This window comes from Phyllobates terribilis, unplaced genomic scaffold (assembly GCF_046119375.1).
Source record: "Phyllobates terribilis strain yellow unplaced genomic scaffold, ASM4611937v1 Scaffold_10__3_contigs__length_209671492, whole genome shotgun sequence".
In the NCBI taxonomy this organism is placed as follows: domain Eukaryota; kingdom Metazoa; phylum Chordata; class Amphibia; order Anura; family Dendrobatidae; genus Phyllobates; species Phyllobates terribilis.
In genome coordinates this window covers 178,669,900-178,692,873 of record NW_027362770.1, presented here as the reverse complement: position 1 = coordinate 178,692,873, position 22,974 = coordinate 178,669,900, and the positions used below count along the sequence as shown (strand labels likewise).

At 48.6% G+C, this 22,974-nt stretch overlaps 1 pseudogene; it reads right to left on the bottom strand.

The window, feature by feature from the left end:
- Positions 1 to 2,887: 2,887 nt before the first annotated feature.
- Positions 2,888 to 21,998, bottom strand: LOC141164725 (aldo-keto reductase family 1 member C1-like; annotated as a pseudogene).
- Between the last annotated feature and the right edge of the window lie 976 nt (positions 21,999 to 22,974).

The window sequence follows — 22,974 nt, the reverse complement described above, 5'->3', positions numbered from 1 at the left end:
ATCAGCGATTTTGGCGCCAAATTTATACAACGCTCTGCTGATTGGTTGCGGCCGTCAGCCGACCAATCAGCGACATTGGCGCCAAATTTAAACAACGCTCTGCTGATTGGTCGCGGCCGCCAGCCGACCGCGACCAATCAGCGAGATTGCCGCCAAATTTAAACAACGCTTTGCTGATTGGTCGCGACTAATCAGAGATTTTGGCGCCAAATTTAAACACGCTCTCCAGTCCTCACTAACACGGTTCGCTGATTGGTCGCAGCCGCCGCCCGCGACCAATCACCGATATTGCCGCCAAATTTAAACACAGCTTTGCTGATTGGTCGCGGTTGCCGGCCGCGACCAATCAGCGCTTTTGGCGCCAAATTTAAACACCGCTCTGCTAATTGCGCCCGGTCGGCCGCATACTTATTATACCCGATGCGTTAGAATCGGGCCACCATCTAGTAAAATATAAAGACATATGAAAACAGTAAAAGAACAATGCAAAACCAAAGGTGAAACATTAATTAGTACAAATATACATTTAAATGAGAGGTGATTGTAGGGTACAAGGAAACGCCCTGAAGTGTAATCCACCCCTATGATCTCCAATTTTGGCTACAAGATAAATCTAGTGGAAAAACCCAGAAGTTGGAAGTTCACTGCGCCAGAAACTGGTTAAAGTCGCTACTTGAAATAATCAGTTCCTTCTGGTCTCAACACAACTTCCTTGAACAATCACATTCTCGGTGTCGGAGCCTAAGGTTTAACCCTTTCTTACACCAGAACAACAGCAACTTTATAGAAGTAGACTCCTCATGAATGGATCAGTAATGGTGAATCCTCGTATGGCGTCCGCATGGCACAAGCTAAGGGACTGGACCTACATCAGCTGAATTTTTTTGAAGCCTTTTAAATGTGACTTTTTTGTTATTGTGCAAAAATAAACATTAAATCTTGTATTATTGTAATAGTGGAGATCCAGGGAATTAAGTTACCAAGTCACTTACACCACAATAGTCGTATCTGTAGCCACACGTTCAGTATTTCTCTTATTTCCTACCACTCTGGATTCTGAGCAAATCTCCCTAAATAGTGAACATTTTCATACTCCTAGAAGGAATTCTGGAAGCTGTCACTAGAGGGCGCTTCCCAAACATACAGTATAGGTTTCTGTTGATTCACTAGGAGCTGAATTATTACTCAGCTGTCTCAGTTTCGGAGCAAAGAGCTGCATCTCTTCTCCAATGACATCCTGCTGCCAGGTCATTTGACCTGGCTCAGACAGCGGGATGCCTCCTGATTATTCAAATCATTTGTTTTCCCTACAGCTACATCTGTGTGCATTATTTAGTAGCTCAGCTCTGCTTTATCAAGACTCTAGTACCCCGACTCCGCTGTTCCAGCTCTACTTCTTCTGGTCTCCACTGCCACAGCTGTGATTCTTCAGGTCTCCATTATGCTGTTCCAGCTCTGCTTCACCTGGTCTTCACTACCACCACTCTGCTGTTCCAGCTCTGCACTACTACAACTCTACTGTTCCAGCTCTTCTTTCTCTGGTCTCCACTACCACCAGTCTGCTGCTCCAGCTTGACTTTTCCTGGTCTCCACTGCCACAGCTGTGATTCTTCAGGTCTCCATTATGCTGTTCCAGCTCTGCTTCACCTGGTCTTCACTACCACCACTCAGCTGTTCCAGCTCTGTACTGCTACATCTCTACTTTTCCAGCTCTGCTTTTTCTAGTCTCCACTACCACCACTGTGCTTCTCCAGCTCAGCTTTTTCTGGTCTCCACTGCCACAGCTGTGAATCTTCAGGACTCCACTGTGCTGTTCCAGCTCTGCTTCACCTGGTCTTCACTACCACCACTCTGCTGTTGCAGCTCTGCACTGCTACAACTCTATTGTTCCAGCTCTGCTTTTTCTGGTCTCCACTGCCACAGCTGTGAGTCTTCAGGTTTCCACTATGCTGTTATAGCTCTGTTTCATCTGCTCTTCACTACCACCAATCAGCAGTTCCTGCTCTGCACTGTTACAAATCTGCTGTTCCAGCTCTGCTTTTCCTGGTCTCCACTACCACCACTCTAGCTTGACTTTTTCTGGTCTCCACTACCAAAGCTCTGATTCTTCAGGTCTTCACTATGCTGTTCCAGCTGTGCTTCGCCTGGTCTCCAATACCACCACTCTGCTGTTCCAGCTCTGCACTGCTACAACTCTGCTGTTCCAGCTCAACTTTATATATTCTTCACTCCTACAACTCTGCTTCAACTTTTTTTTTCTACTGCAATAACTGCTGTTCTAGTTCTGCTTTATGTGGTCTCCACTGTTTCACCTTTTCTGTTCCAGCACTACTACATCTGGCCTCCACTACAACACCTCCACTGTTCTAGCTTTGTTGCACTTTTCTCTCTACCACACCAGTTCTGCTACTAAGCTCAACTTCAGTACATATTTGGCACAACATCAAGCAGACTCTTCCCTTCTGCACCAGTGGCACCTGTCTGCGCTGTTTAATATGTTTTAATCTGGACTAGATGAGACATAACATGAGTAAATGTGTATGCAGAGAGCTCCCCCTAGTGTTTGCTGAAGGAAGCCAAAATAATTTACCTATGTTGATACTGTTGTATTTTACAGGTCACTGGAATTTTTAAGGCACTATTTTAAGTAAGTGGATAACAGTTTGGCACTTTTTATTGCCAAATACTATTCTGGTGCTTGTAACATCTAGTGTTCACTTTGATAGCTGCATATAGCTGGTGGTGCGGGCTGGCCAGGACCATGGGTTCCAGAGTTCAATCATCGAGACTGCCATTCAAAAATAAAGTCTTTATTGAACGGTAACTGGTAAGGGTTATATACAAGGGATAGCGGGTACAAAGTCTTAAGGTTGTTTCGTCTACGGCATAAAGCATTTTCTTTCACACAGTATCCTTCCTCTGTAGTCTACTCCAGGGCTAGTGAGGCACACTGTTTCATCCTACCTCGCCACAATCCAGATATAACGCTACAGTCCTGAACAGTGAGTCTACTTATTTTCTGAGCGGTTCCACATCCTATTTCTTCCGCTACTGACAGCTCCGGACCCCGACTAGTCTAGCATACTCAGTCCTGTTTAGGCCCGTTACCTTTTGCGTTACAAGCTTTACATTACTGATCCTGTACTGATCCTGAGTTACATCCTGTATTATACTCCAGAGCTGCACTCACTATTCTGCTGGTGCAGTCACTGTGTACATACATTACATTACTGATCCTGTACTGATCCTGAGTTACATCCTGTATTATACCCCAGAGCTGCACTCACTATTCTGCTGGTGCAGTCACTGTGTACATACATTACATTACTGATCCTGTACTGATCCTGAGTTACATCCTGTATTATACTCCAGAGCTGCATTCACTATTATGCTAGTAGAGTCACTGTGTCCAGAAAAGTGGTAAGTTACTAAAATACATGAAGAGAAACACACACATACCCAAATCCCTACACTTATCAGCCAGAATGTAGGGAAAGCAAGGAACAAGGTCTGCAGGAGCAGATATTACTGTTGTGAGATTAGTGAGCAGAACTAAAGGCCTATTGTATGTGCTGCCAGGTGATGTCACTTCAAATACTGTTGGGTGTGGTGATATCCACACATTTCATTTGATATTCCAGCTGTATTCCATTGTGTGTTTTACTCCGGCATTGTAACACTTCCCTATCCATTGAAAACCCACAACTCTGCTCATTTTAATTCATTAGAATTCCAGACCATTAAAACTGACATTAATATGATGTAAAAAAAAATAAATTGGGAACCGCTATGGGTACGATCACAAATGCCACTTAATGGCTTCACCCTTTTGGCAGCCATGTGGGAGACTGAAAGTGATGCCAAACTGATAATTTTAAAAAGGAGAATGCAGGGATTAAAATGTCCAGCTCTGATTAAATAAATGAATAGTCTCACAGCATTTGAAATATTTTTTTCCTTCATCTTGTATTGCAATATATGAAACAATGCTTCACATTACACATATAGACTTAGAATTCAAAAATTAAGATGTACGTTTAAACACATTGACGCTGATCGGGGCCAGGATCCGTGATGCAAATATTCTACAGCATTTGAACATAGCCTCAGTATTTTGTGCTGTATGCAAGTGTTTCAACATGTGCCAAATTATTTCCAATCCAAGTAATAAGTCCCTGTGATACCACTTCATTCAGAATCATTAGCATACTGTAGATCGTATTAGTCCGGCAGATGTCAAGGTAATCGGTAATCGTCCAATGTTCTTAATACTCATCATTAAAGGGAAAATTAGGACTTTCTTTCCAACTAAAAAGACATATGAAAAATAATAAGAATTAGAAAAATTGCATAAAATTATTAAATATAAAAAAATAACTTTTGTTTCACCCTAAATTCACTTAAAAATTAAACGTAAACGACACTCACTAATCGAGACTAAGGTAACGTATGTCTTTATTGACTCCGTCCAGAATTTCCATGTTCTCATCATTTAGTTCAAAGTCAAAAAGCTGTAGGAGAAAAGTCACATTCAATCAAGAATCTTCCTAAACATTTATTTTCTGTATTAAAGAATGAACATGCGGGGAAAGAAAATTATCAAGTTTATAATTTTTTTTTTACCTGAAAATTCTGCTTGATCCTCTCAGGGCTGAAGCTTTTTGCCAGTGTGACTACTACCCCTCTGTAGCAGATATCTCACGGCCACCTGCGCTGGGGAGCGGTCCAGCTTCTTAGCTACTGAATTTAAAACAGGGTCGACCCTGTTGAAAAAAGACAAAAAAGTAAAAAAAATCCAAGTGTTTTTTTATTTGTTTGCTTTTTTACTTGTTTATCGAAATAGTGAAGGGTTCCCCAATGCTACCCCATTCATTTATATAGCACTGAAATGTAGCAGTGGCACCGAGCCAACTTGAATCGCGGCCAAAATACACTGTGTAGCCCCAGCATTATGCTTAATTTGCAACGGGCGTGAAAAATGAATGCAAATGAGTGAGTAGTGGTAGATTAACCCTTTAGAGTCTAAAACATTTCATGTAGTGGGAAGGTATGTAAGAAACACCATTACATATGGTCATAACTAGAGTCCGATGGGCCCCGGTGCAAGATTTGGACCCCCCCATACTGGTATATAAGTCCTCCATCCTCGTATATATGTCCCTTATCCTGGGGCCCATCCTAGTATATATGTCCCTTATTCTGGGGCCCATCCTGGTGTATATGTCCCCCATCCTGGTATATATGTTCTTTATCCTGGGCTCCATCCTGGTATATATACACCCCATCCTGGTATACGTCCCTTATTCTGGGGCCCATCCTGGTATATATGTCCCCCATCCTGGTATATATGTTCTTTATCCTGGGCCCCATCCTGGTATATATACACCCCATCCTGGTATATGTCCCCCATCCTGGTATATATGTTCTTTATCCTGGGCCCCATCCTGGTATATATACACCCCATCCAGGTATATGTCCCTTATTCTGGGGCCCATCCTTGTATATATGTATTTTATCCTGGGCCCCATCCTGGTATATATACCCCCCTTCCTGTTATATTTCCTTTATCCTGGGCCCCATCATGGTATATATACACCCCATCATGGTATATGTCCCTTATTCTGGGACCCATCCTAGTATATATGTCCTTTATCCTGGGCCCCATCCTGGTATATATATCCCCCATCCTAGTATATGTCCCTTATTCTGGGGTCCATCCTGGTATATAGGTCCCCCATCCTGGTATATATGTTCTTTATCCTGGGCCCCATCCTGGTATATATACACTCCATCCTGGTATATGTCCTCCATCCTTGTATATATGTTCTTTATCCTGGGCCCCATCCTGGTATATATACCCCCCTTCCTGGTATATGTCCCTTATTCTGGGGCCCATCCTTGTATATATGTATTTTATCCTGGGCCCCATCCTGGTATATATACACCCCATCCTGGTATATGTCCCTTATTCTGGGGCCCATCCTTGTATATATGTATTTTATCCTGGGCCCCATCCTGGTATATATACACCCCATCATGGTATATGTCCCTTATTCTGGGACCCATCCTGGTATATATGTTCTTTATCCTGGGCTCCATCCTGGTATATACACCCCATCCTGGTATATGTCCCTTATTCTGGGGCCCATCCTGGTATATATGTCCCCCATCCTGGTATATATGTTCTTTATCCTGGGCCCCATCCTGGTATATATACACACTCCATCCTGGTATATGTCCTCCATCCTTGTATATATGTTCTTTATCCTGGGCCCCATCCTGGTATATATACACCCCATCCTGGTATATGTCCCTTATTCTGGGGCCCATCCTTGTATATATGTATTTTATCCTGGGCCCCATCCTGGTATATATACCCCCCTTCCTGTTATATTTCCTTTATCCTGGGCCCCATCATGGTATATATACACCCCATCATGGTATAGGTCCCTTATTCTGGGACCCATCCTAGTATATATGTCCTTTATCCTGGGCCCCATCCTGGTATATATATCCCCCATCCTAGTATATGTCCCTTATTCTGGGGCCCATCCTGGTATATAGGTCCCCCATCCTGGTATATATGTTCTTTATCCTGGGCCCCATCCTGGTATATATACACCCCATCCTGGTATATGTCCTCCATCCTTGTATATATGTTCTTTATCCTGGGCCCCATCCTGGTATATATACACCCCATCCTGGTATATGTCCCTTATTCTGGGGCCCATCCTTGTATATATGTATTTTATCCTGGGCCCCATCTTGGTATATATACCCCCCTTCCTGTTATATTTCCTTTATCCTGGGCCCCATCATGGTATATATACACCCCATCATGGTATACAGTACAGACCAAAAGTTTGGACACACATTCGCATTTAATGATTTTTCTGTATTTTCATGACTATGAAAATTGTACATTCACACTGAAGGCATCAAAACTATGAATTAACACATGTGTAATTATATTCTTAACAAAAAAGTGTGAAACAACTGAAAATATGTCTTATATTCTAGATTCTTCAAAGTAGCCACCTTTTGCTTTGATGACTGCTTTGCACACTCTTGGCATTCTCTTGATGAGCTTCAAGAGGTAGTCACCGGAAATGGTTTTCACTTCACAGGTGTGCCCTGTCAGGTTTAATAAGAGGGATTTCTTGCCTTATAAATGGGGTTGAGACCATAAGTTGTGTTGTGCAGAAGTTAGGTGGATACACAGCTGATAGTCCTACTGAATAGACTGTTAGAATTTGTATTATGGCAAGAAAAAAAGCAGCTAAGTAAAGAAAAACGAGTGGCCATCATTACTTTAAGAAATGAAGGTCAGTCAGTCCGAAAAATTGGGCAAACTTTGAAAGTGTCCCCAAGTGCAGTTGCAAGAACCATCAAGCGCTACAAAGAAACTGGCTCACATGAGGACCGCCCCTGGAAAGGAAGACCAAGAGTCACCTCTGCTTCTGAGGATAAGTTTATCCGAGTCACCAGCCTCAGAAATTGCAGGTTAACAGCAGCTCAGATTAGAGACCAGGTCAATGCCACACAGAGTTCTAGCAGCAGACACATCTCTTCAACAACTGTTAAGAGGAGACTTTGTGCAGCAGGCCTTCATGGTAAAATAGCTGCTAGGAAACCACTGCTAAGGACAGGCAACAAGCAGAAGAGACTTGTTTGGGCTAAAGAACACAAGGAATGGACATTAGACTAGTGGAAATCTGTGCTTTGGTCTGATGAGTCCAAATTTGAGATCCTTGCTTCCAACCACCGTGTCTTTGTGCGACGCAGAAAAGGTGAACGGATGGACTCTACATGCCTGGTTCCCACCGTGAAGCATGGAGGAGGAGGTGTGATGGTGTGGGGGTGCTTTGCTGGTGACACTGTTGGGGATTTATTCAAAATTGAAGGCATACTGAACCAGCATGGCTACCACAGCATCTTGCAGCGGCATGCTATTCCATCCGGTTTGCGTTTAGTTGGACCATCATTTATTTTTCAACAGGACAATGACCCCAAACACACCTCCAGGCTGTGTAAGGGCTATTTGAGCAAGAGGGAGAGTGATGGGGTGCTACGCCAGCTGACCTGGCCTCCACAGTCACCAGACCTGAACCCAATCAAGATGGTTTGGGGTGAGCTGGACCGCAGAGTGAAGGCAAAAGGGCCAACAAGTGCTAAACATCTCTGGGAACTCCTTCAAGATTGTTGGAAGACCATTTCCGGTGACTACCTCTTGAAGCTCATCAAGAGAATGCCAAGAGTGTGCAAAGCAGTCATCAGGAAAAGGTGGCTACTTTGAAAAACCTAGAATATAAGACATATTTTCAGTTGTTTCACACTTTTTTGTTAAGTATATAATTCCACATGTGTTAATTCATAGTTTTGATGCCTTCAGTGTGAATATACAATTTCCATAGTCAAGAAAATACAAAAAAAACTTTAAATGAGAAGGTGTGTCCAAACTTTTGGTCTGTACTGTATGTCCCTTATTCAGGGACCCATCCTAGTATATATGTCCATTATCCTGGGCCCCATCCTGGTATATATATCCCCCATCCTAGTATATGTCCCTTATTCTGGGGCCATCCTAGTATATATGTCTTTTATCCTGGGCCCCATCCTGGTATATATACACCCCATCCTGGTATATGTCCCTTATTCTGGGGCCCATCCTTGTATATATGTATTTTATCCTGGGCCCCATCTTGGTATATATACCCCCCTTCCTGTTATATTTCCTTTATCCTGGGCCCCATCATGGTATATATACACCCCATCATGGTATATGTCCCTTATTCAGGGACCCATCCTAGTATATATGTCCTTTATCCTGGGCCCCATCCTGGTATATATATCCCCCATCCTAGTATATGTCCCTTATTCTGGGGCCATCCTAGTATATATGTCTTTTATCCTGGGCCCCATCCTGGTATATTTCCTTTATCCTGGGCCCCATCCTGCTATATATATCCCCCATCCTGGTATATGTCCCTTATTCTGGGACCCATCCTAGTATATATGTCCTTTATCCTGGGCCCCATCCTGGTATATATATCCCCCATCCTGGTATATGTCCTTATCGTGGGCCCCATCCTGCTACATACTGTATATGTCCTTTATCCTGGACCCCATCCTGGTATATATCCCTTATCCTAGTAATATATCCCCCATTCTACCGTCGTTGAAAAAAAAAAACAATTACAGCATACTCGCCTTCCCTCCGCTCCCTTACCGCATGGCGTCCTCTTCTGACACTGGCAGCTGACTTCAGTGCGCAAGCAACGGGAGAACATGACGTCACTGCCATGTACCCCCAGTCACGGGCACGCCGACATCAGCTGCTGGCCTGTGATTGGTTGGCAGTATGTATTGCTGCGCAAGGACCCGATGAGTCTCTGCGCCGCAATACACTTCAGCTGAATGTGCGTCCGAGGTGTCGGTGAGCCCCCACATGCTCGTGACCTCTGTGACCATGGTCGTTATGCCCCTGCATATGGGGAACCCATAAACAAAATATGTTCTTACCATCCCTCTGCTCTACTGGACCCCAGTACACAATATCCGACCAGCGCAACATCATGAGATTTGCAAAACGCCAGTAATTTGCTCTGATTGAGGTATATGTGACATTCCACCTGTGTGTAACGATTAATACATCTCATCAAACAATGTGGTCACCACTACTTGCAGACAGAAACTGATGCAGGAACATGTCAGATATACCTGGTTGCACGCTGGTTTGTACTTGAGTCCTGGCATGTTGAGAATCAGCTCCAGTTGCCTACGGTTAAAATTGGAGACACCGATGGATCTGGCAAGCCCGGCATCTTTGCACGCTTCCATAGCCTAGAAATAACCAATTCAGTCAGTGATACAGTACAAAAAGGTTTCTGTTTCATTGAGATCACTCCGGCGATCAGTGGGCTGTGACTGCCCTAACTTTTTATTTTCCACACAGTGGCCACTACAGGTCGAGTGTGGAATTGCATCCCAGTTTATCAAATTAATGATCTCCCCATGTAATCTAGGAGTCAGCTGGGTCAACCAGAGCGAGACCTGCTATTTGGTTAATTTAGGCTTTTGCATTTGCAAAGACCAGGCCTAATCTCAACAAAATCTTAATGGGATTGGGTTCATTTATAGGTATATTTACAAAGAGCCATTTTTATAAATCCTGCCCTTAGCATTTACCTTCCAGGTTTCCCGGATATCTGTGTTATGATAAATCAGTTTTCCATTTTCATCCTTGGGTAAGTGATCATCTCCAGGCTGGAAGGGGGGAAATAGAAGTCAAGTTCAGATACAACAACCAATGCTTCACCACCGGCCGCGACCAATCAGCGAGATTGGCGCCAAATTTAAACAACGCTCTGCTGATTGGTTGAGGCCACCGGCCGCGATCCATCAGCATTATTGGGGCCAAATTTAAACCCCGCTCTGCTGATTGGTCGCGGTCGCCGGCCGCGATCCATCAGCATTATTGGCGCCAAATTTAAACCCCTCTCTGCTGATTGGTCGAGGCCGCCAGCCGCGACCAATCAGCGAGATTGGCGCCAAATTTAAACAACGCTCTGCTGATTGGTTGAGGCCGCCGGCCGCAACCAATCAGCGATTTTGGCGCCAAATTTAAACAACTCTCTGCTGATTGGTCGCGGCCGGCGACCAATCAGCGATTTTGGCGCCAAATTTAAACCCCGCTCTGCATCGCTCTGCTGATTGATCGCGGTCGCCGGCCGCGACCAATCAGCAGTATTGTTGCCAAATTTAAACACCTCTTTGCTGATTGGTCGCGGTCGCGACTAATCAGCGATTTTGGTGCCAAATTTAAACACGCTCTCCAGTCCTCACTAACACAGTTCACCGATTGGTCGCGGCCGCCGCCCGCGACCAATCAGCGATTTTGGTGCAAAATTTAAACACCGCTCGGCTGATTGGTCGCGGCCGCCAGTCGCGACCAATCAGCGAGATTGGCGCCAAATTTAAACACCGCTCTGCTGATTGGTCGCGGCCACCATCCGTGACCAATCAGCGAGATTGGCGCCAAATTTAAACAACGCTCTGCTGATTGGTCGCGGCCGCCATCTGCGACCAATCAGCGATTTTGGCGCCAAATTTAAACCCCACTCTGCATCGCTCTGCTGATTGGTCGCGGTCGGCGGCCGCGACCAATCAGCAGTATTGGCGCCAAATTTAAACACCGCTCTGCTGATTGGTCGCGACTAATCAGCGATTTTGGTGCCAAATTTAAACACGCTCTCCAGTCCTCACTAACACTGTTCGCTGATTGGTCGCGGGCGCCGCCCGCGACCAATCACCGATATTGCCGCCAAATTTAAACACCGCTTTGCTGATTGGTCACGGTTGCCGAACGCGACCTATCAGCGATTTTGGCGCCAAATTTAAACCCCGCTCTGCTGATTTCGCCCGGTCTGCCGCATACATATTCTAGAATACCCGATGCGTTAGAATCGGGCCACCATCTAGTCCACATATAAACAAAGATTAAATAATACTACCATAGTTTGACTAGATTATAGTTGAGAAAGGAGCAGAGTTGTTGCAGTGGAAAGAGGCTCCACTTTGTCTTCAGGATGGTCCAGGGTAGACGGAAAAAAAAATCTATATATTTTCCATATTACAAAATCAATATTTGTTCAAACCTTAAATTCCACTGGTGTGTGGATAACAAAGAGATCAATATAATCCAGTTCCAAATCCTTCAGAGATTTTTCAAGCCCAAGTCGGACTCTCTCGGGAGTGTGGTTACTATTCCAAAGCTGCAGAGAAAAATAAATAAATAAATAAAATAATAAGTGCAAGTAGAATATTGTAAAGCTGGCATCTCTGCACAATTCCCATTCTCCTCTCCCCCGGCAGGGGGACCCGACTCGGCCCTCGCTTCCTCCTGCAGTCTCCCACAGTCTGCGCATGTCTGGTAGATCTCTAGGTACTGCGCTTAGGGCGCGCAGGCTCCCGGTCTCTTAAAGAGACAGCACACACTGTCTTAAAGTGGCTGGGAGACACTTATTTTTTTAAGGCACCTTCACCTGTTGGGTGGTGAACTAGGTCTTCTGTCAGTTTGTCTGATCGCTTGCTAGTTGTCAGGTCCCCTGTTCTTGTGTGCTTGCCAGTGTCTGCCAGCACCTGTTATACCTTCCTGTATACCAGCCATGCCTACCAGCACCAGCCATGTATACCAGTCATGACCGTCTGTACCTGCCATGCCCACCTGTATACCAGCCGTACCCACCAATTCCTGGCCTTTTCAGCTTCCTTCCTCTTTGGGGGTCAGCTTCCGTGTGTCCGAGGTCTGTCCAGGAATAGCACGTGGCGTCCATCTGGAGCCAAGTCTAACCCCACCATCAGGGGCTCTAGCAAAGGGTCAGGTGTTTGCCTTGTCATGCCCCTTCAGGCTCACCTCGGTCCAGGGTACAGTGGTTCCTCTACCACTTGCGTCACAAATATTTTGATTGTCCAGTGTAAAAGCATTCAGAAAAATGGTGGTCACCTTCCCAGTGTAAAAAATGTCTTCTCTCTTCACCGTCCCATCAGCAATCTTTGCTCTAATGGCTTGGCCAACCTGGACCTCATTCCCGTATATGAAGGCACCGTCAATGTGGCGAAATCCGACTTCAATGGCGCACTTGACGCTCTCCACGGTCTGTTCTTTGGTGTACTGCACGGAATAAGATGTAATTGTGATTATTAAAGAAAATGGCTAATTAAAAATGGAGAGAAAAAATACACCCCACACACTGATCCAAAACTGTAAAATACACAGCATACCCCACCTAGTTGTGAGGCTGCACCTCCACTTGTTTGCAATGCCCTGGCACCTCGAGGGTTGTGTGAAGTTGCTGAATTACCTGATCGCATGTCTTATAGTGAGCACTCTGTTCACACTTGAATGCAAAGAAAGCCCACCCTTCTCTAGCACAATCCATGAAAGGATGCTGCCCCTTCAAGAGTAACACCTCAGCTCAGGTGCTCAGCACACATTGGAGGATGGATTCCAACATTTCAGAAATGTCAGCAACTGAAAATCTGTGCCTTTTCTCTGGCAGTTGTAGAGCTTTCTACAACAAAATCTGCAGAGTGTGAATTCACGCTAAAGGCATTGTACAGTGCCTCGCTTTTTTTTTGCTTTGCACTGGGCTTTTTGGGAGACGCTGCAGCACATGAAGAGGCACAGCTGCCAACAGGTATCATACCATATGTGACACCCCAGGGGTCTGGTTGCCACAGTGATAGAGATATTACGTCTGAGAGCAGGTGGGAGGTCCTTTGGTCAGGGATCTTGTGCATGCCACACCTCCTGCCCAGTCTTGGGAGGGGAAGGACTTCCCCTATATAAACCCGGGGCTGAGGCAGAGTGAGTGAGAAAGAAGACAGAACAAGAGTAGAGAAGAGAAGCAGCATAGCAAGAAACATCAGGAGCTCTGTGGGGAGCAGTGTTACAACGAGTCAGGGGCTGGCAGCTACAGAGCTCGCCCTGACTGAGAAGATTTCTAACCGGACCCGGAGTCCGAGGCTGTGGGGACTAACTCCTACCCAGCAGCAGAAACCGTCCGGCAGAGGATTTCAGGTCCTCTGGCCCAGAAGCCCGAAGGCACGGTCACACGCGTGGGACCAGCACCGCCATCGTGGAGCGTAAGCCATTAGAAGGCCCCGAGTCACCGGCCATACGGGTGAGCACCACACGGTACACTCAGGGACGTGGGCTACTTATTCCCGCCTCTAGCAAGGTAGCCAGAAGAGTACAGTTAGTTGGGAAGGCCTACAACTCCGCCTGGCCAGGGGAAATCCCATCTGCTCAAGGACTGACCAGGCCCCTATCACTAGCAAGTACTCCGGGAGGGTCTATCTTTGTCACCAGTAAAGACCCTGAACTACACCGCACCGTCTCTGAGTGGTTCCTGCTACCCCCATCATCCACGTCGGCTGCCCTGAGGCCATACCCCTCCCGTTGGGGGTTATACCATCCACGCTGCACCATCCTTCCACCGGCCTCAGCGGTCTGCCCCGCAGCGGCAGCTCCATAGCTGCATTCAACGGGTGGCGTAGTCACCAACCATCTACTGCTAGTACATCGCCGCTCAGTTTGACTCCCTGGGCACGGACCGGGTCGCCGCCACGAGACTACAACCCTCAAGAGATCCGGCTCCGGGTAAGCTCCCGCGTGCGCAACGCAGCGCGACACAGGCCCAGGGGCGCGTCAACTTTGGCGTAGTCGGCAGGATTTCGTGCCCGTAACCACCGGGTACTGCGTGCCTGAAAAGCAAAGACTGTTCAAACTTACCAGTGGTGAAGATTCCCGCTATCCGTGGAGGTTTCCCGCCATCCGGCGCCATCTTCTACCTTCTTCCCGCCATCCGCGAAGTTTTCCCGCCATCCGGCGCCATCTTCGACCTTCTTCCCGCCATCCGTGGAGTTTTCCCGCCATTGGACGCCATCTTGAGGACGCCGCGCGGGAAGAAGAGGGGCGTGGACTCCGAAAGCGCGCGAGAACTGAAGCCCCGCCTCACGTCCGGACGTTGCGTAAGGTCCTGGAAGGAGCCCAGCAGACGCCGACGTCACTGGAGCGCGACGGAAGGTCCTCAACCCTGACGATCCACTGCGGAGCCGCGGCCTACGGAACAGGATCATCGCAAGGTAGGCCACGGTCCACTAGGGGGGAGGAAGATGTCGGATACGGAGGAGAGCTTCACTGCCTCAACCCCCGCCAGCGCCACCGCTGCTGCAGTTATGCCCTTCACCATGCCCTATATCCCGGGAGCAGCTTGGCTACCCCAGTACTCAGGGGAGTCACATACCCTGCATGACTTTAGAGAAAAGCTGGATAGCCTCTTCCAGGTGTACCCCCTCACAGAAGAGCAAAAAGTGAGCATCTTGGTGGCCCAACTAACCGGGGCAGCCAAAAGGGAAGTAAAATCCTGGCCACCTGGGAGGAAGACTGTCGCAGGGATACTAACCCGGCTGAAGGACACCTTTGATACCCGCACCTCAGCCGAGATTAAGCTTAGATTCTACGGGTGCAAGCAGCGAGCGCATGAGAGTATAAGGGACTATGCACTAAACCTACAAGAGGCCCTGAGGGCCATAAAGCAGACCGACCCTGATGGGGTGGGAAACGAGGACAGGCTGTTGACTGAACAATTTATAGAGGGTTTATATTGCAATGCCCACCGAACCCAGTTGCGGGCAATGGCCTTACAGGATCCCCATCTGGACTTTGCACAGTTCAAGGACAGAGCCATCCGGGTGCTCCGAGAACCGGCACCGGGTGGCGTTGTGACCCACAGGCGCCCAGCTATCACTTACCACCAGGAGGCGGCGCCCTTGTCGGCAGGGCCTGTGGGAGCTGATGCGCAGGCTTTGGATAATGACCCGGCTCCAGACCTACGCCATCAGGTCCAAGAGCTAGCTAAGAGCGTTGCTGCGCTAACCCGAACTGTGCAGTCTTTACAGGTTTCCACCCCAGGGAAGATCCAGCTGGCATCCGGACCGGAGGACATCCCGTGGCGTCGACCAAGGAGGACCCCACCGGCCAGAGGAAGACCCAGTGACCGATACAGCGAGGACGGACGACCCATCTGCCGCCGCTGCAATCAACCCGGACATATGGAAAGGTACTGTTCTTTAAACGGGCACAACCTGGGGTAGAGGGCCAACCCCCAGGAAAAAGATCACCAGGCCCATCGAACTGGCGCGACAGATATGTGGGAGGACGTCCAGTCTTGCCTGTGGTACTGGATGGCATTCCCATGAGTGCCCTACTGGACACCGGGTCACAGGTCACCACTATCCCGTACGTGCTCTTTAAGCAGTACTGGAATGACTCGGATATTACCCGCTACCCTGACGACGACTTGAGTATCATCGCCAGCAATGGCCAGCCCGTGCCACAGATCGGATTTAAAGAGGTGACCATCAAAATCGGTAGAGTCGAACTGGCAGCACAGGGACTGATCATTGTAGACATTGACAAACATGAGAGCCACCCAAAAATAACTCTAGGAACTAATGTAATTGAGAATTGTCTTGCAGAGGTGATTTTCCTTCTACAGCAGGTTGCCAAGAACGCCAGCTCCGGCGAGCAGCGGGTGCTCCAGAAAGAGATCCGGGCACTGATGCGACGGCAACAGGTGGAACTCTCCGGCGGTGAGATTGGTAGCGTAAGAATGTATGACCCTTTCCCTATTGCCATGCCCCCAAAAAGCGAAATGATGATTTGGTGCCGGGCAGCTATTGGTCTGAGAGGTAGAGATTACCAGGCAATGGTAGAACCAGTTTACTCAGACAGTAGGCCCACCATTTTGACAGCACGGGGGGTGGTCAATGTACGCCATGGGAGGGTGCCCGTTCGCATAATCAATATCGGGGAGAGGGAAGTGTACCTGCCCCGGTATGCCACGCTAGCAAAATTATATACCATCAACCAAAACTCTATACAGTCTGTGGAACCCTTGCCTCCATCTCACCCGGAGGAAGGTAACGGCTCTAAGAAAGTAATGGAGGATTGGTGTCAGCAACTACACTTGGGAACTGACTCCACTCCCTCCCACCAGAAACAGGGAGTCTACCGGGTGGTTCAAGAGTATGAGAGAGTGTTTAGTAAACACCCGTTAGACTTCGGGCGAGTCAAGGGGGTAGAACACCGCATCCCCACGGGAGATCATCCTCCCATAAAAGAGAGGTATCGACCCGTACCCCCTGCACATTACCAACACGCCAAGGGGATGCTTAGAGACATGAAGGAGGCTGGGGTAATCCGGGATAGCTGTAGCCCCTGGGCAGCCCCGCTAGTTTTAGTCAAAAAGAAAGACAACACCATGAGGATGTGTGTAGATTACCGGAAAATCAACCGTATCACACACAAGGATGCGTACCCCTTACCAAGGATAGAGGAGTCATTGGCTGCTTTAAGATCTGCTAACTTCTTCTCTACCTTGGATCTCACTAGCGGGTACTGGCAGGTTCCTGTAGCAGAGGCGGACCGGGAGAAGACCGCATTCACCACCCCGATGGGACTTAGTGAGTTCACCTGCATGCCGTTCGGACTCTGCAACGCCCCAGGAACCTTCCAACGATTAATGGAGTGCTGTCTGGGCCACAGAAACTTTGAGACGGTCCTGTTGTACCTGGACGATGTCATCGTATACTCCAAAACTTATGAGGACCACCTGAAACATCTGGCGGAGGTGTTCGAAGCTCTGGCGAGTTACGGCCTAAAGGTGAAACCCTCCAAGTGTCACCTCCTGAAACCAAAGGTGCAGTACCTGGGACACGTGGTGAGCGCTGACGGAGTGGCTCCCGACCCCGATAAGATCACCGCAATTAAGGGATGGCCAAGCCCCTCCAGCGTAAAAGAAGTGCGGCAGTTCCTCGGGTTGGTAGGCTACTACCGAAGGTTTATTCCCGGTTTCACCAAAAAGGCAGCGCCTATGCAGGACCTCCTGATAGGCCAGTCCCGGAAGGCCAAGAACCAGAAGCCGCCCTTCAAATGGGAAGAGCTAGAAGAAGAGTCCTTCCGCCAGCTGAAGATGGCCCTCACGGGGGATGAAATCTTGGCGTACCCGGATTATAGCCAGCCCTTCATCCTCTACACCGACGCCAGTAACATCGGGCTAGGAGCCGTACTGTCCCAGATCCAGCAGGGGAAAGAACGAGTAATCGCCTACGCCAGCCGAAAACTGCGACCCACCGAAAGGAACCCCGAGAATTATAGCTCATTTAAGCTAGAGTTCCTGGCCGTGGTATGGGCAGTCACTGAGCGCTTTAAGCATTACCTTGCTTCTTCCCGGTTCACCGTGTACACGGATAACAACCCGTTGACACACCTGGACACGGCAAGACTCGGTGCCCTGGAGCAGAGGTGGATGGCCCGTCTGTCCAACTACGAGTTCATAATCAAATACCGGGCAGGGCGCTCCAATACTAACGCGGACGCCCTGTCCAGGATGCCCAACCTGCCGGACGAAGGAGAAGATCCGGAGGGACTGGAAGAAATTGAACTCCCTGCGTTCCACCGTCATGGGACTATCCAGTATTCCCACCGGGTAAGGAGTAAGCAGGCTGCTACGTTGAACCCCTTACCTCACTACAACTGGGCGGAAACGCAAGACAGCGACCCTGCCGTCCGACTGGTGAAGGAGATGCTGACTCGGCCGGAGGCTCGCCTTGAACCAGACGCTCCGGAGGAAGCCAAACAACTATGGGCAGAGAAGAGTCGACTGTTCCTTTACAAAGGGAAGTTGTGCCGCAGAATGGTTAACTCCCGGACGCATGAATTACTCTGGCAAGTAGTGGTGCCACGAAGAGACGCAGCCATGGTGATGGAGGCATACCACGACGGAGCTGGACACTTCGGGTGGAAGAAGCTGGAGTTCCTGCTGCGCGAGCGATTCCACTGGGTAGGCATGAGGGGAACCATTGAGAAGTGGTGCAGAGACTGTGGCCCGTGCAACCTGAGAAGGAAGGACCGCGCCAGCCAGAAGACTCCCCTGCAGTCCATCGTCACCCGGCAACCGTTGGAACTGGTAGCCTTGGATCATGTAAAACTGACCCCAAGCAGAAGTGGCTACGTCTACGGGTTAACCATCGTGGATCATTACTCCCGGTTTCTGGTTGTCGTCCCCGTCAAGGACTTAACGGCTCAAACAGCAGCTAGAGCCTTCCAGCAGCACTTTTGCCGTCCACACGGGTACCCGGACCAAGTGCTGACGGACCAGGGACCTGCCTTTGAAGCGGAGGTCTTCCAGGAATTCTGCAATCTGTATGGCTGCCGGAAGATAAGGACGACACCCTACCATCCGCAGACTAATGGACTTTGTGAAAAAATGAACCAGGTGGTAATGGATCTTCTAAAAACATTGCCCCTGGAAGAGCGCAGTCTGTGGCCTGAAAAGTTGCCCGATCTGGTGGACCTATACAACCACATCCCGGTAGGTTCCACCAACTGTACCCCGGCTTACCTAATGAGGGCAAGACCTGGTAAGTTACCTGTTGACCTGGAAATGGGAGTCCTGACACCCGAGGACGCTTCACCAGAAACAGACTGGGACACAGAGAGGCAGCAGCAGTACCGGAGAGTACAGGAGAGCGTGGAGCGAAGTCTCTGTCAGGCTAGGGAAAGACAAGAGAAAACTTACAACCAGTATGCTCCCGCTGTTCCCCTGGTACCCGGAGAGCAGGTCTTGAAGAGGAAGAGACGGCTCCACAAGTTGGACGACCAGTGGGAGAAGGACCCGTACACCGTACTGCCCTCAAGCCACGAAAACCCGAAGGTCTGTACCATCAGTAAAGACGGAGGGGAAACCACAGCCATTGTATCCCGGGACCACCTGAAGAAGTGTCCCGAACAACTGAGGAACCCTGAAGAGGAACAAGAAGACCATCGACCCGTAGAGGAAAGGGAAGATATGGTTAGTACCGTGCTCGGGGACTTCCCTCGGTCTTGGACTCAAGTCAATGGTGCAGTCGTGGTACCCGTACTCACCTTCCTCCAACCATCATCCCAAGAACCTACGGAGCAACCGGTAGAGCTGGAAGAACAGCCGGTCCAGGAGGCAGAAGACTCTACACAAGCAGACCCGGAAAGTCAACCCTCTGCTTATAGTGAGCCTGCCATACCCCTAGTGAGCCAGAGGGCCCATAGACAGCTGCCCAGTTTACCCTTGACAGCTCCTACACCCTGTAGTTCAGGGCCAGACAGTCAGCTCCGTAGGTCCACTAGGGCCACTAGAGGCCAGCTACCCGCACGTTGGAGGATCTAAATGTTTAAGCTATCTTATACTGTTTACTTGTTTATAGTTGCTTGTGTATAATTTTGTGTTTCTAGTTCTTTTTAGGAGTCCTTGGTGGATTTACCGGGAATCCTTGTACATAGTTGGAGCGTAACCCAGGATGGACTAAAGACTGTTAAGGACTCGGGGCAGGACAGGCCCCTACCTGGTTACGTCTCCCTGTTTTGGTGAAATGGACACCTTGCTTTTCAAAACTGCACCCGGTTGCGGACACGCCGTAACCATCTTATGTGTTTTTCTTGTTGTATTGTTATTGCTATACCTTGTTATGTTTTTCTAAAAAATATGTTTAGTCCCGGAGTACTAAATTTCACTAGGGGGGAATGTGACACCCCAGGGGTCTGGTTGCCACAGTGATAGAGATATTACGTCTGAGAGCAGGTGGGAGGTCCTTTGGTCAGGGATCTTGTGCATGCCACACCTCCTGCCCAGTCTTGGGAGGGGAAGGACTTCCCCTATATAAACCCGGGGTTGAGGCAGAGTGAGTGAGAAAGAAGACAGAACAAGAGTAGAGAAGAGAAGCAGCATAGCAAGAAACATCAGGAGCTCTGTGGGGAGCAGTGTTACAACGAGTCAGGGGCTGGCAGCTACAGAGCTCGCCCTGACTGAGAAGATTTCTAACCGGACCCGGAGTCCGAGGCTGTGGGGACTAACTCCTACCCAGCAGCAGAAACCGTCCGGCAGAGGATTTCAGGTCCTCTGGCCCAGAAGCCCGAAGGCACGGTCACACGCGTGGGACCAGCACCGCCATCGTGGAGCGGAAGCCATTAGAAGGCCCCGAGTCACCGGCCATACGGGTGAGCACCACACGGTACACTCAGGGACGTGGGCTACTTATTCCCGCCTCTAGCAAGGTAGCCAGAAGAGTACAGTTAGTTGGGAAGGCCTACAACTCCGCCTGGCCAGGGGAAATCCCATCTGCTCAAGGACTGACCAGGCCCCTATCACTAGCAAGTACTCCGGGAGGGTCTATCTTTGTCACCAGCAAAGACCCTGAACTACACCGCACCGTCTCTGAGTGGTTCCTGCTACCCCCATCATCCACGTCGGCTGCCCTGAGGCCATACCCCTCCCGTTGGGGGTTATACCATCCACGCTGCACCATCCTTCCACCGGCCTCAGCGGTCTGCCCCGCAGCGGCAGCTCCATAGCTGCATTCAACGGGTGGCGTAGTCACCAACCATCTACTGCTAGTACATCGCCGCTCAGTTTGACTCCCTGGGTACGGACCGGGTCGCCGCCACGAGACTACAACCCTCAAGAGATCCGGCTCCGGGTAAGCTCCCGCGTGCACAACGCAGCGCGACACAGGCCCAGGGGCGCGTCACATACATGTGCCATATTGTGAATATTTAGATGGCTGGATGATTTAGGAGCTCACCTAGCCAGCGTGGAATAGAGAAGCGCTGCAGAACCTCTTTACCTGAGGTCAGGAGACATGAAGATTGAGATAAGTATTGTGATCTAAGCACAGTTTCCATCAGACGTATGAAAACTGCCAAAATGCCATGGGCCATAAGTCCTTTTGCTAACTTGTTGGGTTACAGGGGTCTCCTGATCCACATCTGACAGCCTTATAGGTTGAGTTCTGGTTAATAGATGCACCGACGATCTGTGTACTGCGGTCCATATTTCACAGACGTCTGAATCAGGCCAACCTCTCGCAGCTGAGAACCTTGCTGCAGTCAGACAGACTTCAGTGACTCCATGGCCTCTCACACACACCCAACCAAAGGGCTTTGTGATGGCCACCTGGGCCCAGATCTCTGCCAAGCTCACTGCCTCTCCTGCACCCACTGGAGGACCAAAAATTACTTTTATGGATACACCTCAAACTCTACTAACAGGTATTTTTGTACCAGCAACCAACAAGCATGGCACCAAGCTGAGACCTTCTCATCCAGCACGATGGCACCAAAGTTCTCCATCCCTGGTATCATCCACTAATACCAGAATGTTAAAAAGCAATGGCTCGCCAGCTTCTACTCTACTCTATACATCAGAAAACTAAGTATTACCCACCGTTTCTGGGGCGTAGGTGCCAAATCCAATCACCGGCAACTTATGCCCATCATTCAGCACCACGTACGAGTCCGGCCGGAGAGCCATGGTGTAATGTGTCCAGTGTCCTTTGTCCTGTGCTGCACGGCTGCTCTCCACTTATGTCGTGAGCTGTTTTTAACCAGTTCTTGCCCCTCCCTGAATTATGCAGCACTAACTGACTGTGACAAATCCCCATGGCCAGTCCCACTAACGAGAATGTAGGTGATGGAGAAACTGAGCACTGACATTAAGGAATGAATGCAGCGCTGATCCTATACATTATATACGGTGTAAACAATGGCAATAACTTCGGAAAGTTGTGTGACAACCAATATGGATTCCTTAATATCCCCCATGGTCATATTAAAGTCGAAGTAAGCAGACTTTCTTATAAGGGCTCTGACCAGTACCTGGGATCTATAATGGTGCCCGTTTTGGTTGTCACCCAACTTTCTTGGAAGACAAGTCTGGATTTTTTTTTGCAAATATTTGCATCTGCGTTTTTTCCCCTCTGATCCATACTGGCTGGTTGTAGTGGTGCACAAAGTAGACATTGGGAGCACTTGGCCTCTTCGGAGGTCTGGGTATGTATTTCTGGAAGAGTGAGGTTGGAAAGATAGTGAGATCTTCTGTGGGATCCTACACCGAGGTGCAGCAGAAAGCCTGAGCGCCCTTATATCGAGCACATGTCTGGTTACCTTCCCATGTAACAACCTTGCTTTCGATCTCCAGCAGTGGATATTATTGCAAAAATGGTGCAAATGCTTTGTAAAGGGTGACATCCACCACGTAAAGTTATATGTTGCAGATCTAAAACCCACAGATGTTGTCAATTTATGCGGAAGAGATTTTTTGCGGTGTCTGCAAGAAATTTCTTAAAATCTATCACATCATACTGGTACTGGTAAATGACTTTCTGCAACCCAATAGACACCGGAAAATCCAGCACATTTTTGATATCCTAAGGTTATCTGACTGTAGCATCCCCATTAGGGCTCGTGCAGATGAGAGTAGAAATTGGATGTGTGATATCCAGTTTTTTATAGAACACGTTATTGAATAGAGATGTTCAGATGACCAATTCTTCTCTAGTTCCAACTGTCCGGGAAAAGAAAAAAAATCGGAGGAT